The 26,450-nt window shown below is 43.2% G+C and overlaps 1 protein-coding gene across 1 annotated transcript in view; it reads left to right on the top strand.

The window, feature by feature from the left end:
* Nucleotides 1–26,450, top strand: part of LOC126470785 (uncharacterized) — a 742,455-nt gene that overhangs the window by 224,796 nt on the left and 491,209 nt on the right. The gene's annotated exons all lie outside the window — the stretch shown is intronic.

The following is a 26,450-nucleotide window of genomic DNA, read 5'->3' as shown; positions in this document are numbered from 1 at the left end:
TCTTGGAGCGAAAAAACAGTATATTGAATAGCGTTTTCAAGCTACCACTTAAGGCAGCAATAGTGTGTAGAGACAGTCATGGAGCTATCGGGTGTTACCCTGGAAGGTAATATTCAGTGCTACTTTCACTTGCTGTGAAAACTGGTTAGGGATGAAACTTCCTGGCAGATTAAAACTGTGTGCCGGACCGAGACTCGAACTCGGGACCTTTGCCTTTCGCGGGCAAGTGCTCTACCAACCGTCCTCACAGCTTTACTTCTGCCAGTATCTCGTCTCCTACCTTCCAAACGTAACAGAAGCTCTCCTGCGAACCTTGCAGAACTAGCACTCCTGAAAGAAAGGATACTGCGGACACATGGCTTAGCCACAGCCTGGGGGATGTTTCCAGAATGAGATGTTCACTCTGCAGCGGAGTGTGCGCTGATATGAAACTTCCTGGCAGATTAAAACTGTGTGCCGGACCGAGACTCGAACTCGGGACCTTTGCCTTTCGCGGGCAAAAGTGCTCTACCAACTGAGCTACCCAAGCACGACTCACGCCCCGTCCTCACAGCTTTACTTCTGCCAGTACCTCGTCTCCTGTAACGAGGTGTGAGGGAAATTGGGCTAGAGCTTCCTTGGTCATAGAAACTGGTTCTGGATGATCTTACCTGATACTATCGATCCTTTATAGAGCTTATAATTTAAATGGCTGCAAGTATGGTTTACAAAAAATTTATTTAGGTCAAACCATTGCCGGTTTCAGATTTATTACAAATATAAATTCAGATGGCTCTTACAGATTTTCTTGCTTTCCCGCTGAGACCTCGTTCTGTAGTCGTTACTGATTTTGTACACTAAAATAAACAAGAAGTTTTTCGTTGAGAATCGGTAAACACTTTTGTTTCTTTTTTCCTTCTTCAGGGCCAGCAGCATAATATATGTCAACTAATGACAAAACTGTTAGAAAGATCCACCAGAACACCTGCTTGTAATAATTAATCTTTAGTAACGATGGACTGTTTCGTCATTTATCGTCATTGTCAAGTACGTCTAGAATGATGTGACGTCGTAAAAGTATAACTGTCAAACTACTGTCAAACCATAATTAACATTTTATTTTAAATATATTTACTTCACTTACCTTTTAATCAAAACATTGACAGTTATAAGACAGTTCACTAGCGGCGTAATATGGACATTCTAGAAGTACTGGACAATGGCAATAAATGCCGAAACAGTCGGTGGTTAATAAAGAAAGATTAATTATTATAAGCAACTATTCTGGTACATCTTTCTATTAATCTTCTCTTCTTTTTGATTTTCATAGAAACGTCCATGAAGGGATTTCACCTTAATAAAACATGATATGTGAAGAAAACTGGTGGTCTATATTTCCTTGTGTCGAATTTACAGGGTATTTGTGTTACACATTTTACTTAACACATTTTGCACATGTACTATGCTAATGCTGTTAAATTTTACGAAAACTTGTTTAACACAAGCCAGTCTGTGTTTTATGGCAGCACACACACACTCAACATTCACAAACGTGGCCCAAATTGACGTAAGTAACAAAAGCATCAATTTGAAAGATGTTAGAACAGGAAAGATGTCAAGCTACAGATGTGCATGGGCACAGTGAAATATGTTTTTACTGCTGCACTGAAATTAATATATAAGTCGAAGAGAGAAGTAAAATTACTTAGAATAAATTATAATATACACGAACAAATATTACATGAACAATGGAAGATTTATTAGTGTGAACTATCTAATCTTCAGTCCGGAACTGCGCTGCTGCTACGGTTGCAGGTTCGAATACTGCCTCGGGCATAGATGTGTGTGCTGTCAAAAAAAAAAAAAAAAAAAAAAAAAAAAAAAAAAAAAAAAAAAAAAGTTCAAATGTGTGTGAAATCTTATGGGACTTAACTGCTAAGGTCATCAGTCCCTAAGTTTACACACTACTTAACCTAAATTATCCTAGGGACAAACACACACACCCATGCCTGAGGGAGGACTCGAACCCCGCCGGGACCAGCCGCACAGTCCATGACTGCAGCGCCTGAGACCGCTCGGCTAATCCCGCGCGGGTGTGTGCTGTCCTTAGGTTAGTTAGGTTTAAGTAGTTCTAAGTCTAGGGGACTAATGAAAAGTCTCAAATGGCTCTGAGCACTATGGGACTTAACAGCTGAGGTCATCAGTCCCCTAGAACTTAGAACTACTAAAACCTAACTAACCTAAGGACAGCACACACCCGCGCCGGATTTGCCGAGCGGTCTCAGGCGCTGCAGTCATGGACTGTGTGGCTGGTCCCGGCGGAGATTCGAGTCCTCCCTCGGGCATGAGTGTGTGTGTTTGCCCCTAGGATAATTTAGGTTAAGTAGTGTGTAAGCTTAGGGACTGATGACCTTAGCAGTTAAGTCCCATAAGATTTCACACACATTCGAACATTTTTTTTTTTTTGACAGCTCACACATCCATGCCCGACGCAGGATTCGAACCTGCGACAGTAGAGGTCGCGCGGTTCCAGACTGAAGCGCCTAGAACCGCTCGGCCACTCAGGCCGGCGGGGACTGATGACCTCAGATGTTAAGTCCCATAGTGCTCAGAGCCATTTGAACTATCTAATCAGATCTAATGGAATACATAAAGTGTTTGTACAGCGAATAGAATCAGCATTGGCTTAAATAAGCCTTTTTAAATCATACTTACGGTTTGTTATACTACAGCCACTGTTCTCGCGGTTAGAGGCGCCATGTCACGGATTGCGCGCCCCTCCCGCTGGAGGTTCGAGTCCTCCATCGCGCATGGGTGTGTGTGTTGTTCTTAGCATAAGTTAGTTTATGTAGTGTGTGAGTGTAGGGGCCGATGACGTCACAGTTTGGTCCCTTAGGAATTCACACACATTTGAACATTTTTTTTTCTTATTATGGCAACTTTCGATAAGATAGCGAATTGATACGTTTTCTTAAGCTCACGATCCTAGGACTGACGTGTAGCAGCTCTCCGAGCAAACTGGCGATTCTTTCCAATCACACGAATATTCCACACACTAAATCCTACATTATTTGGCTAATATTCTTTCTGTTGGTCTGCCTTTTGCATTTTTATCCTTAATTGAACATGCCAATAAGGCGTGGAGCAGTTTTTCGTGTCTCAAGAAGAGCTTCATCCAGGCGTCTCTTTTCTTAATCATCTCTCGCATCTCTGGCATTTCTTCAGCTCTGTATACGACTGCTTCGTTTGACGTCTTACCAACTCATGCAGTTTTGAGAATCCTTCTGGAACAATTACATTTCAAAACACTTCCAAATAAAGTTCTTGACTAGGTTTTTTCTCACTGCCAGGCTACTTGTATTTCATGTAAAAACTCCCCTCCTATTATAGAATGCTGCTTAAATCTGATTTCTGAAGTTTAGTACATCCTTTCTGCTGCGTTCATCTGGCGTCATTCTCCTTTCTGAGCAGAAGAAATCTTTTACATTCTTCAAATTCTGCCCGTTTAGTGATCTTCATATTTTACTTGTTTATTTCATATTATACTTCTTAGCGATAATGTTCTACACGGTATACAACATGAATTGAAGTACTTGTTCACCTTCAGCTATGACAGCTGCACTGATGAGCCCAACATTATGACCGCCTTCTTGATAGTGTACTGGTCCACTATGGAATGCTACACAGTAGCAATTCTGCGTTGCGTGGACTCGATAAGTCTTTGGTAGGTTTCTGCAGATATGTGGCACCAGATGTCTAACGACAGGTCACGTAGTTCCCGCACATTGCGAGCCGGTGCGTTCTGAGCGCCCTATAACATCTCAGTTGTGTTCCGTCAGGTTCATGTCAGGCGAATTTGGTGGTCAAGACATCAACGTGAGGTCGGTGCCAAGCTCCTCAAACCACTGTAGCGCAATTCTGGCCTTGTGGGGTGGACAGTTATCCTGCTGGAAGATGCCAACGCCGTCAAGGAATACATCAAGCATGAAGGGATATAGGTGGTCCGCGTCCATGGCGCGGTGCGCGTTTCGTGCAGCCATCCACCTGTATGACGGCGAATACAGACACAAACATCGACCTCGTATAACAATAAACGTTGATTCACCCAACGAGGCGACATGTTTCTACTGACCCACGGTCCAATCTACATTCCGTGCCTACTGCCATCGTAATTGATGACGTCGTTAGGTCTGCATGGGACCAGGCAGGGGTCGTCTGCTGCAGAGCTCCAAGTCCACCTATACTATGTGCTCAAAAGTATCCGGACACCTGGCTGAAAATGACTTACAAGTTCGTGGCGCCCTCCATCGGTAATGTTGGAATTCAATATGGTGTGGGCCCACCCTTAGACTTGATAACAGCTGCCGGTCGTGGTGGCCGAGCGGTTCTAGGCGCTCAGTCCGGAACCGCGCGACTGCTACGGTCGCAGGTTCGAATCCTGCCTCCGGCATGGATGAGTGTGATGTCCTTAGGTTAGTTAGGTTTAAGTAGTTCTAAGTTCTAGGGGACTGATGACCTTAGATGTTAAGTCCCATAGTGCTAAGAGCCATTTTTTTGATAACAGCTTCCACTCTCGCAGGTGTTGGAAGTTTTCTTGGGGAATGGTAGCCGATTCTTCACTGAGTCCTGCACTGAAGAGAGGTATCGATTTCGGTCGGTGAGGCGTGGCACGAAGTCGGTATTCCAAAACATCCCAACGGTGTTCTATAGGATTCAGATCAGGACTCTGTGTAGGCCAGTCCATTACAAAAATGGCTCTGAGCACTATGGGACTTAACATCTGAGGTCATCAGTTCCCTAGAACTTAGAACTACTTAAACCTAACTAACCTAAGGACATCACGCACATCCATGCCCGAGGCAGGATTCGAACCTGCGACCGTAGCAGTCGCGCGGTTCCTGACTGAAGCGCCTAGAACCGCTTGGCCACAACGGCCGGTCCAGTCCATTACAGGGATGTTATTGTCGTGTAACCACTCCGCTACAGGCCGTGCATTATGAACAGGTGCTTGACTGTGCTGAAAGATGCAGTCGCCATCCCCGAATTGCTTTTCAACAGTGGGAAGTAAGAAGGTGCTTAAAACATCAATGTACGCCTGTGCTGTGATAGTGCCACGCAAAACAATACGGGGTGCAGGTCCCCTCCATGAAAAACACGACCACTCCGTTACACTACCGCCTCCGAATTTTACTGTTCGCGCTACACACGCATTAGCCTTACCCACACCCTGCCATCGGATCGCCACATTGTGTACCGTGATTCGTCATTCCACACAACGTTTTTCCACTCTTCAGTCGCCCAAAGTTTACGCTCCTTACACCAAACGGGGCGTCGTTTGGCATTTACCGGCGTTTTGTGTGGCTTATGAGCAGCCGCTCGACCATGAAATCCAAGTTTTCTCACCTCCCGCGTAACTGTTATAATACTTGCAGAGGATCCTGATGCAGTTTGGAATTCCTGTGTGATGGTCTGGATAGATGTCTGCCTATTACACATTTCGACCCTCTTCAACTGTCGGCGGTGTCTGTCAGTCAAAAGACGAGGACGGCCTGTAAGCTTTTGTGGTGTACGTGTCGTTTCATGTTTCCATTTCACTATCATATCGGAAACAGTGGACCTAGGGATGTATAGGAGTGTGGAAATCTCGCGTATAGACGTATAAATCAAGTGATACCCAATCATCTGACCACGTCCGAAATCCGTGAGTTCTGCAGAGTGCTCCATTCTGCTCTATCGCGATGTCTAATGATTAGTGAGGTCGCTGATATGGAGTACCTGGCAGTATGTGGCAGAAAAATACACTTAATATGAAAAACGTATGTTTTTGGGGTGTTCGGATACTTTTGATCACTTAGTGTATGTGCGCTAACTGCGTGCTTCGATACGCTTGTACCTGCACCAGCATTGTACTCTGTCATATCTGTCTCAAGCCACTGCCAATTCTGCTTTAAAGTGCGGAGAAGCCTCCGACCTTCATTTTATGCGATGAGGCGTGGACATTCAACACTTTGTCGCCTACTCATGTTTTCACCGTCGTTCAACCAGTTTACACAGAGAATCACGACATCAGTACGCGTACAGGCGACCAGCGTCACCGTTTCCGAGATGATGGTTCCCAGGCGAAGAACCACAACAATCTGCCCTTTGTCACAGTTGCGTATAACAATGGATTTCCCCATTTGCAGCCCATATCCTAGCTAAAATTCATCTCTGCTGGGGTTGTATGCTTCCCACAATATCTGCACGCAGTATTGTGTCTTGTGGCGGCCAGTGATCACAATTTTTTGGCTCTTCAAGACATGTTGTTGTTGTTGTGGTCTTCAGTCCTGAGACTGGTTTGATGCAGTTCTCCATGCTACTCTATTCTGTGCAAGCTTCTTCATCTCCCAGTACCTACTGCAACCTACATCCATCTGAATCTGCTTAGTGTATTCATCTCTTGGTCTCCCTCTACAATTTTTACCCTCCAATACTAAATTGGTGATCCCTTTATGCCTCAGAACATGTCCTACCAACTGATCTCTTCTTCTAGTCAAGTTGGGCCACAAACTTCTCCTCTCCCCAATCCTATTCAATACCTCCTCATTAGTTATATCATCTACCCATCTAATTTTCAGCATTCTTCTGTAGCACCACATTTCAAAAGCTTCTATTCTCTTCTTGTCCAAACTAGTTATCGTCCATGTTTCACTTCCATACATGGCTACACTCCATACAAATACTTTCAGAAACGACTTCCTGACACTTAAATCTATACTCGATGTTAACAAATTTCTCTTCTTTAGAAACGCTTTCCTTGCCATTGCCAGTCTACATTTTATATCCTCTCTACTTCGACCATCATCAGTTATTTTGCTCCCCAAATAGCAAAACTCCTTTACTACTTTAAGTGTCTCATTTCCTAATCTGATTCCCTCAGCATCACCCGACTTAATTCGACTACATTCTATTATCCTCGTTTTGCTTTTGTTGATGTTCATCTTATATCCTCCTTTCAAGACACTATCCATTCCGTTCAACTGCTCTTCTAAGTCCTTTGCTGTCTCTGACAGAATTACAATGTCATCGGCGAACCTCAAAGTTTTTATTTCTTCTCCATGTATTTTAATACCTACTCCGAATTTTTCTTTTGTTTCCTTCACTGCTTGCTCAATATGCAGATTGAATAACATCGGAGAGAGGCTACAACCGTGTCTCACTCCCTTCCCAACCACTGCTTCCCTTTCATGTTCCTCGACTCTTATAACTGCCATTCAAGACGTATCATTTCTAAAATCCAACGTATTCATTATCTATACTCGCACTTTGACTCCATTAGTTTGCTGAACATATTATAGAAGACAGGAGAAAGTGAACAGCGTTGTCTCATACCCTAGTTAATCTCAGCTGTTCCTCAGCTAAGTAACGTAGCTTGACATGGTACCACGGTACTGTACTTTTTATGTTTGACCGCCCCTTATTCTGGCATCTGTTAGTTTATTTTATGCTTCTGAAGAAGGCTAGACTACTCTAGCTGAAGCCTGGGTAAAGACCAGTAACATTTCGCAAATGAGGCGGATTTTTGACATATTAATTTATCACAGTTGCTGGCAGGGCTGCAACATGTTAAAAATTCTTAATGTTTCTTGTAAAACAGCGCATTCTTGTTTCCTAGAAACACTTTTCGCACAAGTATGTGCAGTAATACACCTATGTTCATTCCCCTGCTTTGTTGTCATCGTACCAGAATTTTCAGTATTTTATGAAAATTTTCAATTTTTTTTATGAGTAGCATGTATGTAGCATGCGTTTTGCAGACATAAAAAAATATTTCGCTGTTTTCTAAATTGTTCTCTTGAAACGTCCTTTTACTTTAAATCTATAGTTTAATGGAACAGTGAGAGTTGAAGAGTGCAGCAGCTACGCTGAGAGCTTCTGGATGAAACTGGGACGAAAGCCACACAATGAAGAAACGAACGTGTCAGAAAACTAAACGAGAGTGAGGCAGCGCTGGTACACCTCAGGAATGGCATTTCTGGGAACAGCTGTAGTTGGAATTGTGCGCCGCGTACTGTGAGCAGGGCTTGTCCGTTGATTGGCGACGGCTTTAGGTGCTGAGCGCCGTCGCTGTTAAGGGGCGTCCAAGCCGCAGACTAAAGAGCGAACACCCGATATGCGACACGCCTCAACGCAACTTTCTCAGGCAGCCTATCTCTCTTTATTCGTGTCCTTTGCGACATCACCCTATTTACGTTTCTAAGCCCCGCTGAAGGAAGAAATGAAGGTTTACCTGTATTGTTGTGTGCAGTCTCACTAAAGCAGTTAGTGGTGTTGATTTTTATCGCTCTCGTATAATTTCTGGTTGTCCGAATGACATTTAGAAACTCTCAGCTAGCAGGTTCAACTGATCATTAGGCTCAAGTTTCGTTGTCGTGCGGTTGTGTGTACCTGAAAGTTGCTACTTGCGGTAAGGACAATGTTAAATTCCTTCGTTTTAGCCAGTATGAAGGTCACTTGTAATTAGACAAGGCGATGAAGCGTTGAAGTTCTGCGCACGCTCGGGATTACGCATCTGCTCTATATCTATATCCTATGCCACGAACTATCGTATGATGTGTGACAGAGGGTACATAGCGTACACGATGATTTATGCATTCTCTCTCTACACAGCGTGTAGATTTATAAAGATTCTTCCTTGATGTTCGTGTTCGGTCCTGACTAACGCGGTTGTGAAATATGAGCAATTCATGGAGATATGAAAATTTTGCGTATATAGAAACGCGAAAAATAAAACGAAATCGCTGGTTTTTAAAGACATTAAGCGAAAACGGCGATTTTTACGTAATGCGAAATTTAGCATTTTCTATGTTCCCGTGTAAGTTTGTCGTAAATCTGCAGCAGCAGCTTACTAATATTGGTAACTAGTTATTACGCTGGTGTGCAAAAGCCATGGACGAAAGTAACTATTATATGATGTGTCACTGCCCGGTAACATAGCTCGATGACACTTAGGCCACACATGGAAAAAAACTGCTACAGTATGGTACAGAAGATAACTAAAAGCCGGCCGGAGTGGCCGAGCGGTTCTAGGCGCTACAGTCTGGAGCCGCGCGACCGCTACGGTTGCAGGTTCGAATCTTGCCTCGGGCATGTATGTGTGTGATGTCCTTAGGTTAGTTCGGTTTAAATAGTTCTAAGTTCTAGGGGACTGTTGACCTCAGAAGTTAAGTCCCATAGTGCTCAGAGCCATTTGAACCATTTGAGATAACTAAAAGAAATACGCAATGAGACGAACACAAATGACAAAGACAGTAATTACACTGAAGTCACCGCAATTTCTGATGATCCCATCAACATTACAAAAGGCGGGACACGGTTTTGAATAGTGTGTGTGATCATCACGGACGGCAATGCATGTTCTGCAACGTACTCCTATGCTGGCCAAAAGTATGGTAAGGAGTTCTTGTGCTAGGGGGCTCCAATCCTCCACATGCTCAGTTAACAAATGCTGAATGGACGTTGGTGTAAGAGGACTTGCTGAAATAGGGCTCCCCAACTCATCCCGCACATGCTCGATGGGATTTAAGTCGGTAGAACGGGCAAGCTAATCCATATGCCAAATATCATCTCATTCCAAGAGCTCCACCACCTGCGTTGTTCGATGTGGGTGCGCATTGTCAACCATAAGAAAGGAAGCAAGTCCGAAAGCAGCCTCGAAAAGACGCACATGGTGAAGAGTACAGTTTCACAATAACGTTAACCAGTCAGTGTACAGTGTTTAAATATTTGGAGATCAGTACGCCAATGAAACATTATGCTTCCCCACAACATGACCCCTGGACCTCCAAAACGAGCATGTTCAACAATGTTCCAGGGTGCATTACATACTCCCACCTCTCGGCATGTGAGGTTATGTCCAGAAACATTACTCACGTAGAATCTGCTGTCGTCACAAAAGACCATGCGATCCCGCTTATCGTTCGTCCAGTCGCCCTGATCTTGGCACCGTCAGAAACGGTGCACCCACGTGCTGGTGTCAGCGGAACACAACTTAGTGGTTGGTAGTCGGGCAAAGGGACCACCCCAAAGCAGGCGCCGTCCCACTCTGGAGCATGAGATAACCTACTTCGCAGTCTTGTTAAATGTGGCTGCAACTGCAGCCGCTGTTTGAGATGAGTCCCTTCTTGCCTGTGGCGCAATGTGTGGCCACCTGCTGCAGTAGTTCACCGTGGCAGACCACCTCACCTTCTCCTTCGCTCCCCATGCACGTGAAACATGCTGTGAGCAATACCAAACTCCTGGGCTACACTCATCATACTTCGTCTCTCGTCCAGTTATCCGGCGATTCTTCTCTGTGTGAAGTCATCCAAATGTTGTCTCCAGGACATGTTGTAATGAAGAACACTATCACAATGCACTGCACCTGCTCGCTGAGTGACACAAATTGTCTTTTCCCGTTCCTTCAACTGTCTCGCTTTGCTGAGCGAACCTCATTTGACGATATAGTCACGCTGACCTCACGCCGGGGCCAGTGAGATATACGGGCCCTGTAGCGTGCGTCACAGCACGTGACAGCACAGGTCTTACAAGTTCCAGCGGCCATCTCCGGTGGGAGCGAACTACTATTTCATACGAGTTTAATAATTCTTAATGGCGCGTTTAAATACAAAGCTCTCGGTAACACATGACAGAGTTAAGACTTTCAATGGGTACCTCTTCATTGGAATACTGATTTCCTGTGGGCCCAGGACAGAGCCGAAAGTTATCGATGTAAGTCGGCCAAGGCAACTAGTGTGACGTCACGAGTTCGTTGCGGAGGACCCGTATTTCTCGTGGGCCTGTTGCACGAATGGTAGACCTCTGGCAACGCGCTCCCGCATTTTCATTCATTTCCACCAAGTACTTCATGTGTTATGTTACTTCATCTATCTCGTCCATAGGTTTTACAGAGCAGTGTATTTAATGTTGAATCTGGATCTTGATTTTTTTTTCAAAGCCATGGTTCACGCATAACGTGACCATTCATTTACAGTGTGAAGAGCTTATGCTTTAGATGGAACATTAGACAAAAATACCATCTTCCAGGCGGCATGTTATTTTTCGTGTTTCTGAAACTAAGTGCCGTAAATTGTGGTTCTCGTATTTATATTTTCGTACTCCTAAAATGTGATGTTTAGTTGATGCACTATATTTAAGACCTTTCCAAAACACATAGTTTCTGGTATGTTTTATTGTGCGATATTATTGGAAAATGTGGTGATGCCAGATAAAATAGTTACCTCCATTTCAAACTATAATCTTCTAAAGGTTGCTTCATTATTTTGGGGAAAGGAATTATTTTTATCATATCATCAAACTTCGGTAAATTTCGGTTAAATGATAAATGATACAAACGTCAAGGCTATGCGTTAAACTAAATACCTAGAGATTACAGTTACGAACAACTAGAATTGAAACCATCACATAAAAATCCTTGTGGGAAAGGCGAACCAAATGCAATGTTTTATTGGCAGAACACTTAAAATATGCAATAAATGTGTTAAAGTGACTGGCTTGGCTACGTTCGTTCGACGAAAGATTCGCACCTAAGACTGGAAAGTTGCACACGTCACAACAATTCACAGGCAGGAAACATTAGTAATCCGCCTAATTATAGACTGTGTTCCACCATTATTAAATACCCTAACGGAAACAGTCTTTATTCACATCAAGTGACGTGTGCTACTGACAGTGGATATCAAGTTGGTTCCATATTTCTAGATTTCTCGAAGGCTTTCGACATCATTCATGACGAACAGCATCTAATCAAATTGCATGTCTACTGAGTAGCGTCTCAGCTGTGCAATTGGATTCGTGATTTCTTCTCAAAAAGATCATGTTTCGTATTAATTGATGGATCTCATCTAGTGAAACCGAAGTGATATCTGGGGTCCCCTAGGAAGTTTTAAGGGCCCTCTGCTGTTCTTAATCTATTTAAACGGTTTGGGAGACAATGTGAGCAGCCCTCTTAAACTGCTTGCAGATATTGCTTTCGTTTGGCCTCTGGTAAAGTCTCCACAAGATTAAAAAGAATTATAAAATAATTTAGACAAGGTATCTGCACGGTGCGAAAAGTGTCATATAATCTTGAACAATAAAAAGTCCGCCACGTGAGTACCCAAAAAAATCCATTAAATTTATGTTATATGAAAAACTACAAACATGTAAATGCTGTTGAGTCATCTGAATATCTAGGGACTACAGTTACTAACAATTTAAACTGGAACCATCACGCAGAAAATGTGGGAAAGATGAACCAAATACTTCGTTTTATTAGTAGAACACTTAGAGACTGCGTAAATTACGCTTTTCTGTCCTTTTATGTAGTACTGATGCACACTATGGGATCCTTACCAGATAGGATTAAGAGAACATCGAAAAACGTAAAAAAGGGAAGTTAGTCTTGTAAATTGCAGTACCGACTTTTTCCTTCAAATGCCAAAACATTTTCACCTACGTAGGGTGATACAATAAGCTGACAAAATAGGGTGATAAAATAAGGGAAATCACAGCATTCATGGAAAGGTTTGTGTGTTCATTTCTTTCCAATGTGCTATTCGAGACTTGAAAATTGTTGCATGGATCCTCACTTTAGTGCGAATTGCAGAATAATCGTGTAGATTTAAATCTGGATGTAGAGGAAAGAAATATTTCAGGCAGTCGTGAAGGAAACATTGAATTCCATTGAGTTGCACCTTGAAACTAAACTGACAACTTGGAAACTTTTTGGGAATGTGAAATGTTAATACAATGTTCACACTGCTCTTCTTGCTACTTGCTGTCGAAAAAAGTAAATGACTAATGGAGAAGTTAACCTCTGTTGTTTCCACCAGAGACTGACTTGTGAGCCTCCTCATGCACGTGGACGAATAAAAAATTCAATGATGCAGGAAAAATACTGTTCTTAGATCCTCCTAATGCGTGGTTGGATTATAAAATATTGGCTACGTCACTGTGCAGGGGCCAACCAACGAATCTGTCACATTAACCTAAATGAAATCATTCGCAAGTTTAATAAATATGCAGGCAGGAACTTGTGGTTAAATGATTTTCACTTCTCACTTTTCACAAACTGAATTTATTGATGAAAAAATAAATGAAATGTCATTTCATACTATTCACAACAGTGCATTACTAAAATAATGTATCAGTGCGTAAACATTAGTAAGTCGATCAGCATCACGTGTTCACATAACTTTTTCAAAATCCACGGAAAATATTTAAAGTGCTTCAGCCTACTTCTATGTTGAAGTTCTGTAATCGCGAATTAAAGACATTTTAATTGAAGATCGCCATCAAAGTTAACTGCAAAATAGTTCATTGATATTTAGACTAAGTCCCCTAATCCTAAGTTATTCAGAGTCCTCACACTGAAATATGTTTCAGACTCTTTGTGATCGACACTTGCGAAATATTTTGCAGTCCTACCCAACCAGTTCACGTGACCCGAATTTTTGTAAGCCCACATAAGCTAAAAATGTTTCAAAGTTCCTCGCGATTGTCACATGCGAAACTTTTTGAAGTCCACGACCAAAGACTTAGAAAATATTTTTGTTACACACACGAAACTACTTCATGCCACACATGTGTCGTATCTGTGCTCTAATTCCCCTCCTACAACCTGCCAAAATGCAAGTCGTCCCGCGCGAAAGTGGCCGCCTTTACTTACATCTTCGCTCTGATGTGAGTCAAACAGATGCACATCCGACTTCCGAAAACATATATAAAGTACAGATCTAATGTTATATATGCATATTACACATAAGTTTGGACCCAAATTTCATCAGCTTTTCAATGCTGCTCGTAGTTTCGTGTATCTTTAATGGTTTTCTCACATACTGTTTTGGCTTATATGGACACTATTTTGCGCCGTTGTATCAGTAATAAATCCTAAACGACTGAAGTAATTACAGTCATTCATGTCTAATTACCTCTGTTTACTAATACTACCGCTATCTTCACTGTTTCGTTTTGTTTAGTAGAAAATTCACTTTTTGATGCACAGAATATACATTCCAGCCTGTAATTGGGGATACGTCATATCTACAGAAAATCTATTAGAACAGTTCGATACTGCTCACTCAGTTAGTGAGTTATCAATTTCTACAAATCATTTTACAACCAAAACATTTGACATTGAATATACTTGTAAACACACTCCTCTAATATTTGTCTTGGAAGCCATTGGACTGGTTTCTCTGATAGTGGTTTGGTTTAGTTTTTGTTTAGAGTTTCACTTATTTCACTTATTCACGAGAAACAAACCTCTTCAGAGTGTTGTGGAAATGCAACTTTCCGTACCAACAAGAAATGTGGGCGTTGTCAAATATCTGCTGCTCTGCTGAAGGCAGTTCGTCTTCCACGTTAGAGTATGGACCCCGAGCGGTTTTTTCACACTATAGCGAAGTGTTGGCAGATCGGCGACATAATGTCTCAAAAGAGAACTTCGACATTATGACAATGCTTTGTTTTGAAAGAATTTCGACAGCGTATGGTTACAGAGATTGTTTTTCTTTAATTGATTAGATCTGTGGTTGTCAAACTGCGGCCCGCGCGCCGCATGCAGCCCGAATTACGTATTTGTGCGGACCGCGGATCTCTGCCGCATTTTATCACAATATTCATTCGACAGCTAACACCCTAATCAGAAAAACGTCAACTGACGTTAAGAGCTTCTTCAAGACTGTAGTTTTCCTGCTCAATGACAAAGGATAATACTTACAGAGACAGTAACATTTAAAAGGTGCTTAATTTTAACTGACGCTGTTGAAATCCGCCGTGAGCTAAGTAAAATTTGCTCCCTGCCTCAATGGCAGAGGGGTAACTGGCACAGCCACTGCGGAGTTTCGAGATGTGAGAGAAAGAATGATGCTGTATTGTTCGTCTTCCACTACTGACAACTCACGGGCGTGAGCGACTTGTAGCGACCATCTACTATTGTATAAATTTTGACACAGACGTAACACGGATTCCTAATTGTGCATCACGGAGATGTTCATCTTCAAATGCAGTACTTGACTGTAACAAATAACATTAAATTAATTAAGGCTGCTGTAATATAATGCAGTGAGTAGAAGAAAACTAATATTTCATTTAGCATACTTTATAAGAACAAATGCTATCATTAATCCAAGCCATTTGTACGCATGGTGAAGCCAACAACACCATGCAGTTATAGTGTCAAAGGTTAGCAGCGGTCTGCAACAGATCGCAATCAACAAGAAGTGTTGCAAATGGTACCAGCATGTAGCGATCAGACATTTGGGACTGCCGGCCAACTTCCCCCGTGTCTACTATAGAATAATACTACCAAAAACATAACTGACCAATAACTATAGAAGCGCAATTTTCGAGTGCTCTTCAAACTACAGAGACCAACGAGGTCGAGGTTTTATTTAAAATTTTCTCGATGTACTTACCACGGCATGGAAGGTTTAGCACAGATAGACTTTTACCCAACGTGTTGTGGATGTTAACTGCAACTACAGTTCGATTAATATTATACAGGGTGTTACAAAAAGGTACGGCCAAACTTTCAGGAAACATTCCTCACACACAAATAAAGAAAAGATGTTATGTGGACATGTGTCCGGAAACGCTTAATTTCCATGTTAGAGCTCATTATAATTTCGTCAGTATGTACTGTACTTCCTCGATTCACCGCCAGTTGGCCCAATTGAAGTAAGGTAATGTTGACTTCGGTGCTTGTGTTGACATGCGACTCATTGCTCTACAGTACTAGCATCAAGCACATCAGTACGTAGCATCAACAGGTTAGTGTTCATCACGAACGTGGTTTTGCAGTCAGTGCAATGTTTACAAATGCGGAGTTGGCAGATGCCCATTTCATGTATGGATTAGCACGGGGCAATAGCCGTGGCGCGGTACGTTTGTATCGAGACAGATTTCCAGAACGAAGGTGTCCCGACAGGAAGACGTTCGAAGCAATTGATCGGCGTCTCAGGGAGCACGGAACATTCCAGCCTATGACTCGCAACTGGGGAAGACCTAGAACGACGAGGACACCTGCAATGGACGAGGCAATTCTTCGTGCAGTTGACGATAACCCTAATGTCAGCGTCAGAGAAGTTGCTGCTGTACAAGGTAACGTTGACCACGTCACTGTATGGAGAGTGCTACGGGAGAACCAGTTGTTTCCGTACCATGTACAGCGTGTGCAGGCACTATCAGCAGCTGATTGTCCTTCACGGGTACACTTCTGCTAATGGTTCATCCAACAATGTGACAATCCTCATTTCAGTGCAAATGTTCTCTTTACGGATGAGGCTTCATTCCAACGTGATCAAATTGTAAATTTTCACAATCAACATGTGTGGGCTGACGAGAATCCGCACGCAATTGTGCAATCACGTCATCAACACAGATTTTTTGGGCAGGCATTGTTGGTGATGTCTTGATTGGGCTCCATGTTCTTCCACCTTCGCTCAATGGAGCACGTTATCATGATTTCTTACGGGATACTCTACCTGTGCTGCTAGAACATGTGCCTTTACAAGTACGACACAACATGTGGTTCATGCACGATGGAGCTCTCGCACATTTCAGTCGAAGTGTTCGTACGCTTCTCAACAACAGATTCGGTGACCGATGGATTGGTAGAGGCGGACCAATTCCATGGCCTCCACGCTCTGCTGACCTCAACCCTCTTGACTTTCATTTATGGGGGCATTTGAAAGCTCTTGTCTACGCAACCCCGGTACCAAATGTAGAGACTCTTCGTGCTCGTATTGTGGACGGCTGTGATACAATACGCCATTGTCCAGGGCTGAATCAGCGCATCAGGGATTCCATGCGACGGAGGGTGGATGCATGTATCCTCGCTAACGGAGGACATTTTGAACGTTTCCTGTAACAAACTGTTTGAAGTCACGCTGGTACGTTCTGTTGCTGTGTGTTTCCATTCCATGATTAATGTGATTTGAAGAGAAGTAATAAAATGAGCTCTAACATGGAAAGTAAGCGTTTCCGGACACATGCCCACATAACATATTTTCTTTCTTTGTGTGTGAGGAATGTTTCCTGAAAGTTTGCCCGTACCTTCTTGTAACACCCTGTATTACACTTAACAGTTAAGGGCACGTGTTACCTGTATCTTACTGTGCCAATCATATCTTGCAATCTAGTTTAGGAACTATCCAAACCTGTCAGCTGCCTGACATGCGCTCTGTTACAACTGTCTGCGCACGGGTTCCCGGGTTCGATTCCCGGCGGGGTCAGGGATTTTCTCTGTCTCGTGATGACTGGGTGTTGTGTGATGTCCTTAGGTTAGTTAGGTTTAAGTAGTTCTAAGCTCTAAGGGACTGATGACCATAGATGTTAAGTCCCATAGTGTTCAGAGCCATTTGAACCATTTGAACAACTGTCTGTGCGCCGCCGCAGGTGGCAACGCGGAGCGTCCCTTTCGTCAGCTGGTAGGTACAAAGTCATTTTAATTGCACTATGAGGAGAATGCTGTCTCACATGATAGTCAAACATTTCGCATTTAGAATACGCAATATGGACTGTCATTTTTGCCGGCCGCTGTGGCCGAGCGGTTCTAGGCGCTTCAGTCTGGAACCACGCGACCGTAGCCTCAGATGTGAAGTTCAAAATGGCTCAAATGGCTCTGAGCACTATGGGACTTAACTTCTGATGTCATGAGTCCCCTAGAACTTAGAACTACTTAAACCTAACTAACCTAAGGACATCACACACATCCATGTTCGAGGCAGGATTCGAACCTGCGACCGTAGTGGTCGCGCAGTTCCAGACTGTAGCGCCTAGAACCGCTCGGCCACTCTGGCCGGCTCAGATGTTAAGTCCCATAGTGCTCAGACCCATCTGAACCATTTGAACTGTCACTTTTGAGTAGGTGTAAATATGGACGAGAAGACCAAAAAAGTACGTCACAAAATGCATTAATTAAATATTTTTATACTTAAATTTGCCGGCGAAGAATAAATGCTCACCGTTTGCAATTGTTGGCTGTACCTGACTCCACCGTCAAATCAAAAATGTACTGGAGGCTTACATTAGGTGTGCGAAAAGTTGGCTGGTAACCTCAAGGATGAAGCTGGCCGCAGGGGAATATAGATTTGTCTTTGCAGAGTAAGCGGTCTTTATACGGGGACGGTGTTCGTTTCTCTTTCAGCGCTGACATGTACATGTGTGCTTATACTGATCATCTGATATGATATGAATTTCAAACGGAAGTAACATGGATTCGTGAGTGCGCATTCTAGAGACAGTGATCTTCATACGAAGTACGTATTTGTATCAATGAATATGAAATCAAGTTAAAGCTGTTGTTATACAATGCACTGGAAAGAAGAAAAATGGCATTGCAGATATTTAGTAACTATTTTTGATCGTGTCTGTTACTGAATAATAAATTTAAATACAAGTACAGTTACGTTATTAACCAGTTAATCATCCGCTCACACAGATAACACAACATATTGTCAGTCAGTTACAATGTCACAATTTTAGGATTGCTGAGGATGGCAGTAATCTGAACGAGAGAACAACCGACACGAAGTGTTCCGAATGGTGGCGGTTTTTAACAATCAATACTTGGGAATCAGTGGGGCCAACTCGTTGCACCCTTACTATAGCTAGTCTACTAGGGGTTCTTAACATATTAATTTAAGAAGGTTACCGATCAGTAATAAGATCGATATGTTTGCGGTCCGAAGTGCCACTCTATAAAGTCAGTATTGGCTCCTGAGCAAAAAAGTTTGACGACTACTATTACATGCACAGTGGGGTACGGCATATGTTGCTGATGGTGTAAGACGACGTCAAACGCGCCAATACGACCCAAGAGCCGGCCGCGGTGGGCGCGCGGTTCTAGGCGCTTCAGTCCGGAACCGCGGGACTGCTACGGTCGCAGGTTCGAATCCTGCCTCGGGAATGGATGTGTGTGATGTCCTTAGGTTAATTAGGTTTAAGTAGTTCTAAGTTCAAGGGGGTTGATGACCTAAGATGTTAAGTCCCATAGTGCTCAGAGCCATTTGAACCATTTTTGAACGGCCCAAGATGCATAGGTCAAGCAGGGCCTGCACTTCGGCCTCCAACATCCCCTGACCTCAATAGGCAAAAATTAATAACCCTGCTAACAGACCGTACATGGGAATTATCTCCTCCCAACGTCTTCTACGACTATAAAAGATTTGTCCGATCCGCCTCACTTCTGTCCAGTCCCGGCACGTGGGTATAATCTGCCAAGAAGTTAAAATCAGCGCAGAATATGTTCCAGAGTGAAAATTCATTCTTGTAGCGATCTCTCTCTCTCTCTCTCTCTCTCTCTGTATGTGTGTGTGTGTGTGTGTGTGTGTGTGTGTGTGTGTGTGTGTCGTATGGTTCAGTCTGAAGTGCATTCCCAGAACTTCAGGGATCAATAAATGCCAATTGTATACAAATTACGTTTTATTCGAATAAGCTCAAAACAGGTGTACCGCCATCCATTAGTATCATAACATGCTCAGTGACTGTTTAACTGAGCCAAGCATGGAGAGATTGCATTACATGTGGCGAAACAAATCATTAATTCGCGCAAGCACGTCAAGTGTTGTTGGAACGGGAGTAATATCAGATCAGCGGCAATAGGTCTAACAATTAATAAGGAAATAGGATTGCGGTTAGGCTACTATTAACTGTATAGTGAACGTATTACCGTGGCGAAAACAGACACTAATTGAATAATCGCCTCAGTTTGGAAAACGTGATTTTTTTTACCGCCAAGAGCTGCCGATAATTTTTCTTTATTGAAAAGCCAGTTTCGTTCCAAGGACCATCGTCAAGTTAATAAAACATTTACAACATGCTAGGCGATAAAAAATGAAACACGTCAAATAATAAAATCCATGAATTCGTCATTGTTTTCTGATAGTAATATAAATTACATCATCATTCATAAAAATATGTGAAATACTGCACTGATTCATATTACATAAACAGTCACCATTAACGTTACAGAGCCATTCTACATACTGCGACACTGACGATTCGTGGATTTTGTTATTTGACATGACTGGCCGTTAGGATGAACAAACGTAGCGAGTTTTGTACGCGAAGTTCTAACTGCGAATGTATTATTGAAGGGGAGCCTGCTGTGGTAAAAGAGAGTAACTTGATGATTCAGTATGAACCGGTATAAATGTAATTTAACAAGTAACTGAAACATAGTAAATACACTTGGTTTTGACAAACTGCCTATTGGCTTCTGTCTCGGGTTCTTCGGCCCACGTTCATCTGATGATTTTACTGACCTTTCGCCAGCACGAGTGGCTGGCATTATCAAAGCTTCGCCCTCCATTGCCGGTGTTGAACTAGGTTTTGACGTTCCGTCAAAATGTCCGTTCATTATCTCTGGTAACTCTTCGCACTAATGTTTTTGATTACCAATACACGCACGCAATGAGGAACAGACTCATATTGTACCCTTCACTTTGAAAGTGGCGTCCATTTGTAGTCTATAGTCGGGCCGCCCCAAAATTATCTTTCGCGAACGGAAAATGAGATTGAGCGGCAGGTCGCTCGGCCTTAATTGGCTCCCAATTATGCTAGCAGCAAAATAAAAACGTGTAATGTGTTTACCTGTCTGCCAGGCGCAACGAACAGTGAATACAATTATTTTCTGTGACCCTTCAACGAGAGAGCTTTTTGAACAAATGAGATACCGTATACTTCATGGTTATTTTAGTAAAGGTCAATGTACCGAAATAGTAGCCTCGGACATTTTAATACGACCGTCGCTCCACGACGAGAAATACGAAAAGCAGTGCCTCCCCACGAAGAAAAGTATGAATACGCGCGCCGCCCTACAGCGAGAAAAACTTTTATCTGCGCCGGTGTGAAAGTGTTAACTATATGTACAATTACTGTTATTAATCATCTACTCACACAGACAATACAACAACACTTTGTAAGACAGTTATAGTTGCACAACTTTGAGTCGCTGAGTGTGATAGCAATCTGAAACAGAGAATAGTTGACACGAAGTGTTTCGATGATGTGTGGTTTGTGGGACGCTCAACTGCGCGGTCATCAGCGCCCGTACAAAGTCCCAATTTTTTCACAGTCCAATGTAGGCACTGTCACGAATGATGAGGATGAAATGATGACAACACAAACACCCACTGCCTGGGCAGAGAAGATCCCCAACCCGGCCGGGAGTCGAACCCGAGACCCCCTGATCCGGAGGTAGCAGCGCTAGCCACTAGACCACGAGCTGCAGACGAAATGTTTAGAATGGTGTCGACATTTAAAGATCAGTACTTGGGGCCCGTACTAGTCTGCTGGAGGCTCTTAACATACTAATATATGTAGTTTACCAATCATTAACAATATGATCGGTAGGTCTACATATGCGGCCAGAGGTACCTCCTCATAATGTCAGTATTGGCCCTTGAGCAAGGAAGTTTGGCAACCACTGGATTAGATTAAATAGGCTTAACGTAACAGTATTTCTCAATAATGTGAGTAAACGTGATGTAATGAATTTAATGTAATAGATAGGTATATTTTCATTTTCAACGTATCCCTGAAAAATAAATAATACAAAAACAAAGAATGTACCGTAATTGAAAAATAGGCCGTCACAAAATAACACCAAAAATAATACTGAAATTAGCTAGAAGTACCACCGAAACTGGTAAAAATGACACCGAATTTGACCATAAAATAAAAGGGTTTTTTCATGTTCCTAGCAATTCATAGCGCAGGATGACATAGCTCAACTTCACAGAGCTTGTATTTTAGGCAAATACCATCAACAGTTCACAACTCAGATTTGTGAGATGCATTCAGGAGGCCTGTTATTGCTCGCAATGCTCCCGTCTGATTTCTTTCAGCGCCGGAAGCAGCTTTCTAAGAAAAACACCGTTTACCTTCTATAAGTTCAGTCATTGTCCAGTAATATTTTTATAACCACTTCCTAGATCTGGCGACTACGAGCTGTAGCCCATGACGTTCATCACACGATATACACCTGCGAAGTAGATGTATTGAGAGACTATCAATCTGTCTGCTTGCATTCCGCTCATTGCAGTAATGGGTAAGGGAAGCGATTTTTATGAGTTAGCAACAAGGGATTTTCATCAGCTGCCAGGTCAAGGAATGGACAGAGGGGTAATATTTCTGAAACTGTAATTTGTGAACTTTTTGACCCGCACTTATGCCTCTGTGTAACGTGAATTCCCGAATGTCACCATTGTGAATAACTTAGATGGAAGCTCCTAGGCTCCACGTATCATTTATGACCGACCTGGGTGAGAGCTACGACAAGACAACCAGATAATAGGCTAACATACCCCCGTCTATAGCAATAATTAAACGGGACCCCCAAACCGGAGGATGTTGTCTGGACCATAATAATGACGACGAATTTGTCGAAAAGGTCCTGTAATTACTCGGCTGTATAGGAACTGGAGAACTGGTGGGCAAAGATTAGCCTTCTGCGATTTTTCACGTTTCCTATTTCATTGGCCGCATGGACGTTTCGCGCGACCGACAAGAAACGTCGGGGGACAAACGTCTGTACCGCTATTCATAATATCAGGAATCGTTTAGCTAACTACACTGTATTACTTCTCTGGATAATTAAACATTGTAGTCACGTTTCTACCAAACCGATAGTGTCGTTTGCCGGCCGGGGTGGCCGAACGGTTCTAGGCGCTACCGTCTGGAACCGCGCGACCGCTACGATCGCACGTTCGAATCCTGCCTCGGGCATGGATGTGTGTGATGTCCTTATGTTAGTTAGGTTTAAGAAGTTCTAAGTTCTAGGGGACTGATGACCTTAGAAGTTAAGTCCCAAAGTGCTCAGACCCATTTTTGATAGTGTCGTTTCGTAAATATCAGACACACACTGCCTGAAAAAAGTGAAACATGTAGAAGGGTAGGAGGAGGGGGGGGGGGGGAGAAAACGAAAAGAAACTTCACGGATTGAGAGAACATGTAATTTTATTCCAGTGATTACAATATCGGGTCAAATTTACAAAGAATTTGGCAGTATGAGTCCACTTACCTTAATGACGTTGACCTCCTGTGGCCTGAATGCATGCACTGATTTGGTTGCAAAGGGTATCATAAAGTCTTTGTTTTCTCTCATGAGGCAAGCTGACACTCAACTGATGAAATTAGTCCTTGATATCCTGTACATTGGCACTGGGAAGGAGTTGATGTCCGAGCTGTCCCATACATGTTCTATCAGGAACAGATCTGGGGTTCTTGCTGGCAGCGGAAGCACCTCAGCGTTACGCAGACAGTTCAAAGATGCACGTGTTATGTGTGGAAGAGCATTATCCTGTTAAAAATGGCATCACGACACTGTTCTATGAAAGTTAATACATAAGGACACCGGATGATCTTGACATACCGGTGAGCCGTCAGAATTCGCTAAATCAGTACCAGCCATGAGCTGAAGTCATATCCGATGGCTCCCCACAGCATGACACCATGACACCAGGAATAACATTGCTGTGCTTCTCCAAAACATTGGAAGAACGGGATCTGTCTCCAAGTAGCCGTCATACTTTCTGACGATTGTCATCCGGTGTAGTGAAGAAGCAGGATTCATCGCTGCACATAATGCGACGCCGTTGTCAGCAGTCCATGCTTCCTGGTCACAGCACCAATTCAAACGCAGCCTTTTATGTTGTGGTGTTAACGGCAGCCTACGCCTGGGACGGCAGTTCCCTAATCTGACTGCTGTTAGTCTCCCACTAATGGTGCGCGTTGACACAGAATGTGAGACGGACTCCATTACTTATTCTTGAATGGCATATGCTGATGTGAAGGGGCTACGATGTGTTTGGTGCAAAATACGGCGAGCGTCCATTGTGGTGGTGAGACGTCGCAGACCGGAACCTTGACGACGAGCCAGGCTGCATTCACCGAGAGAGGTGGCGCAGTGGTTAGCACACTGGACTCGCATTCGAGATGACGACGGTTCAAATCGAGTCGGCCACACAAATTTAGGTTCTCCGTGATTTCTCTAAATCGCTCCAGGCAACTGCCGGGGTAGTTCCTTAGAAAGGGCAAGGACAGTTTCCTTTCCCGTCCTTGTAACATTATGAGCTTGTGTTCCCATCTATGATGACATCGATATCGACGAGACGCAAAACCATATTCTTCTTTCCTTCCTTTTGGCTGCCATCACGTTCCTATGCAATCCAACAGAGAGCCACTTTCACATCCGAAGGCTCCACAAATCTGGATATTACACAATTCGACCAGTCAGCAAAATAGAGACCCAAAGTGAGACCGCTTTCGATCTGTGTCAGGTGGTGATAACGCTGTTTCACACGAGTACTGGTCGTCTCCGTGTCATTCATAACGATTGCTGAACATCGACGCTGATCAAGCCCCTAATACAAACTACTAGGCCTATTAACGACACTCAACGTGAACAACATTAATGCACCCTAGAGGTCGTTCTATCTGTCACAGAGAATTGCAGCTCTAATCATTTACATACCCGTGACCATGTCTTCTAACTTCGGATATAATTTTATCTGTGATTTCATGTTTCATGATGCTGCTCTTTGGTTAACTTTCATCATATTCCACATTTTATTGCGTTCTCATTACTTTTCTTTTATTTGGGAACTGATGTACTTACATCGCGTTCTGTAGCGTCGTGCCAGCCTCTGTGGCCGAGCGGTTCTCGGTGCTTCAGTCTGGAACCGCGCTGTTGCTACGGTCGCAGGTTCGAATCCTGCCTCGGGCATGGATGTGTGTGATATCCTTAGGTTAGTTCGGTTTAAGTAGTTTTAAGTCTAGGGGACGGATGACCTCAGATGTTAAGTCCCATAGTGCTTAAAGCCATTTGAACCATTTGTAGCGTCGTGTGCGTATCTAAATATGGTACTATAATAAATTATCTAACGGAGGTGACTTTTGTGCTTTAAGTTTTTCTCGTTAGTTTTCGATAATTTTGATGTATTTTTGCAAAATGTGTTCAGCTATGTATAACATTTGTGTAAGAAAATGATATCGCATGTCGGCGTTGACTGGTTCAGCATCAGTCCACTTCAGCACAAGTCACTGGACAGCAGCCACATAAACATCATATGGAGATTGCACTGCACGGTGGTAGCCTCCTCAGTGACTTATTGAAGAAATGCCCTGATGTACATCATTAGACAAATGTTGTATGACATATGTGCCCGCAGTAACCAAGAAACTTCAGAAGCGCGATAGATTCCTGGCTGGCTTTGTTTTAAACAGAGTAACCTATACAGCTAGCTGTCACAAGACACCTACGGGATTCTCTCTTCTGCAGATAGGCACTGAAAGATCTCTTAATTATGGCCACCTCACCAACCTTTAAACACAGTGATGCGGCTACAAGACGCTCACAATGAATATTAAAGCAACCTTATAGCGCACGGCACTCGGGTCATTTGGCAGTGGGTAGTGAGTGTTTGAGCTTCGTAGATAACAAAATAATTTGTGTGTTTGATAAACGCCAGATCGGGGCGGCTATGGAACCTGTTGTCTCTATACAGTCAACGACTACGCTACTGCTGTATTTGGGGAACCTTTTGTCTATATACAGCCAACGACTACGCAACTGCTGCATTTGGAGAGCTCTTTATTGAGTGCGTTGGGCCTCAAGAGCATGAAGCTCTGGATTGCCCACGGTGGTGATGTGAAGGTGATTCTATCGGAAAATCAAAAAATTAGGATGAACTAAGACATAAAAAGGAGCCTTTCGTCCAGGCCGTGAAGGCCGTCTTACGTGCCGCTGTGTCGTCCTCTGCCTTACGGCGTCATGCGGATTCGATATTGAGGGCATGAGGTAAGCACACCGCTCTCCTGGCCGTTTTGAAGACTTTTCTGACTGTGAAGCATCTACTACTCGGTCAAGTAGCACCTCAATTGGCATCACGAGGGGGTGCACCCCTTACCAGTCTACCCACCGAGGAAAAATCGTTGGCGGTATTGGGAATCGAACCCACGTCCTCCGCCTGGCAACCATCTTCGCTGACCACTCAGCTAAGGAGGCGAACAACTGGGACATATGATTAGCGTAAGAGTACGCGCAGCTGTTTTCTGAGTCCTTAATCTCTTTCCGATCTAATTCGTCTATATTTCTCTATTTCTCAAATGGCGGTGGCATTTTTCGAAAGGTAGTGAAAAAAACAATTGAAAGTGTCGTTAACTGAAACAGTTCGAAAAACACAGTACGGATTCAAACACACTGAAAGTCCTCTATCAGTCATATTGATCATTTATGGGCCTGCATGAAATGACTTATGCTTAAGTGAATTACACATCGAGAACGGTGATCGCATTGCATACAGAATTCTTAGCCGTAGCACACGACTACTACCAACGTTCCGTTAAAAGAATGTCACGTGCGGTCACTAATTGGTCTAAGTAGTATTTGGCAGATAATAATTACTTATTAATCATGCGGGGAACACCTTCATGAGTACACCAGG

The sequence above is a fragment of the Schistocerca serialis genome, chromosome 3, assembly GCF_023864345.2.
Source record: "Schistocerca serialis cubense isolate TAMUIC-IGC-003099 chromosome 3, iqSchSeri2.2, whole genome shotgun sequence".
Lineage (NCBI taxonomy): Eukaryota > Metazoa > Arthropoda > Insecta > Orthoptera > Acrididae > Schistocerca > Schistocerca serialis.
This window is presented reverse-complemented; position numbering and strand designations above follow the sequence as displayed.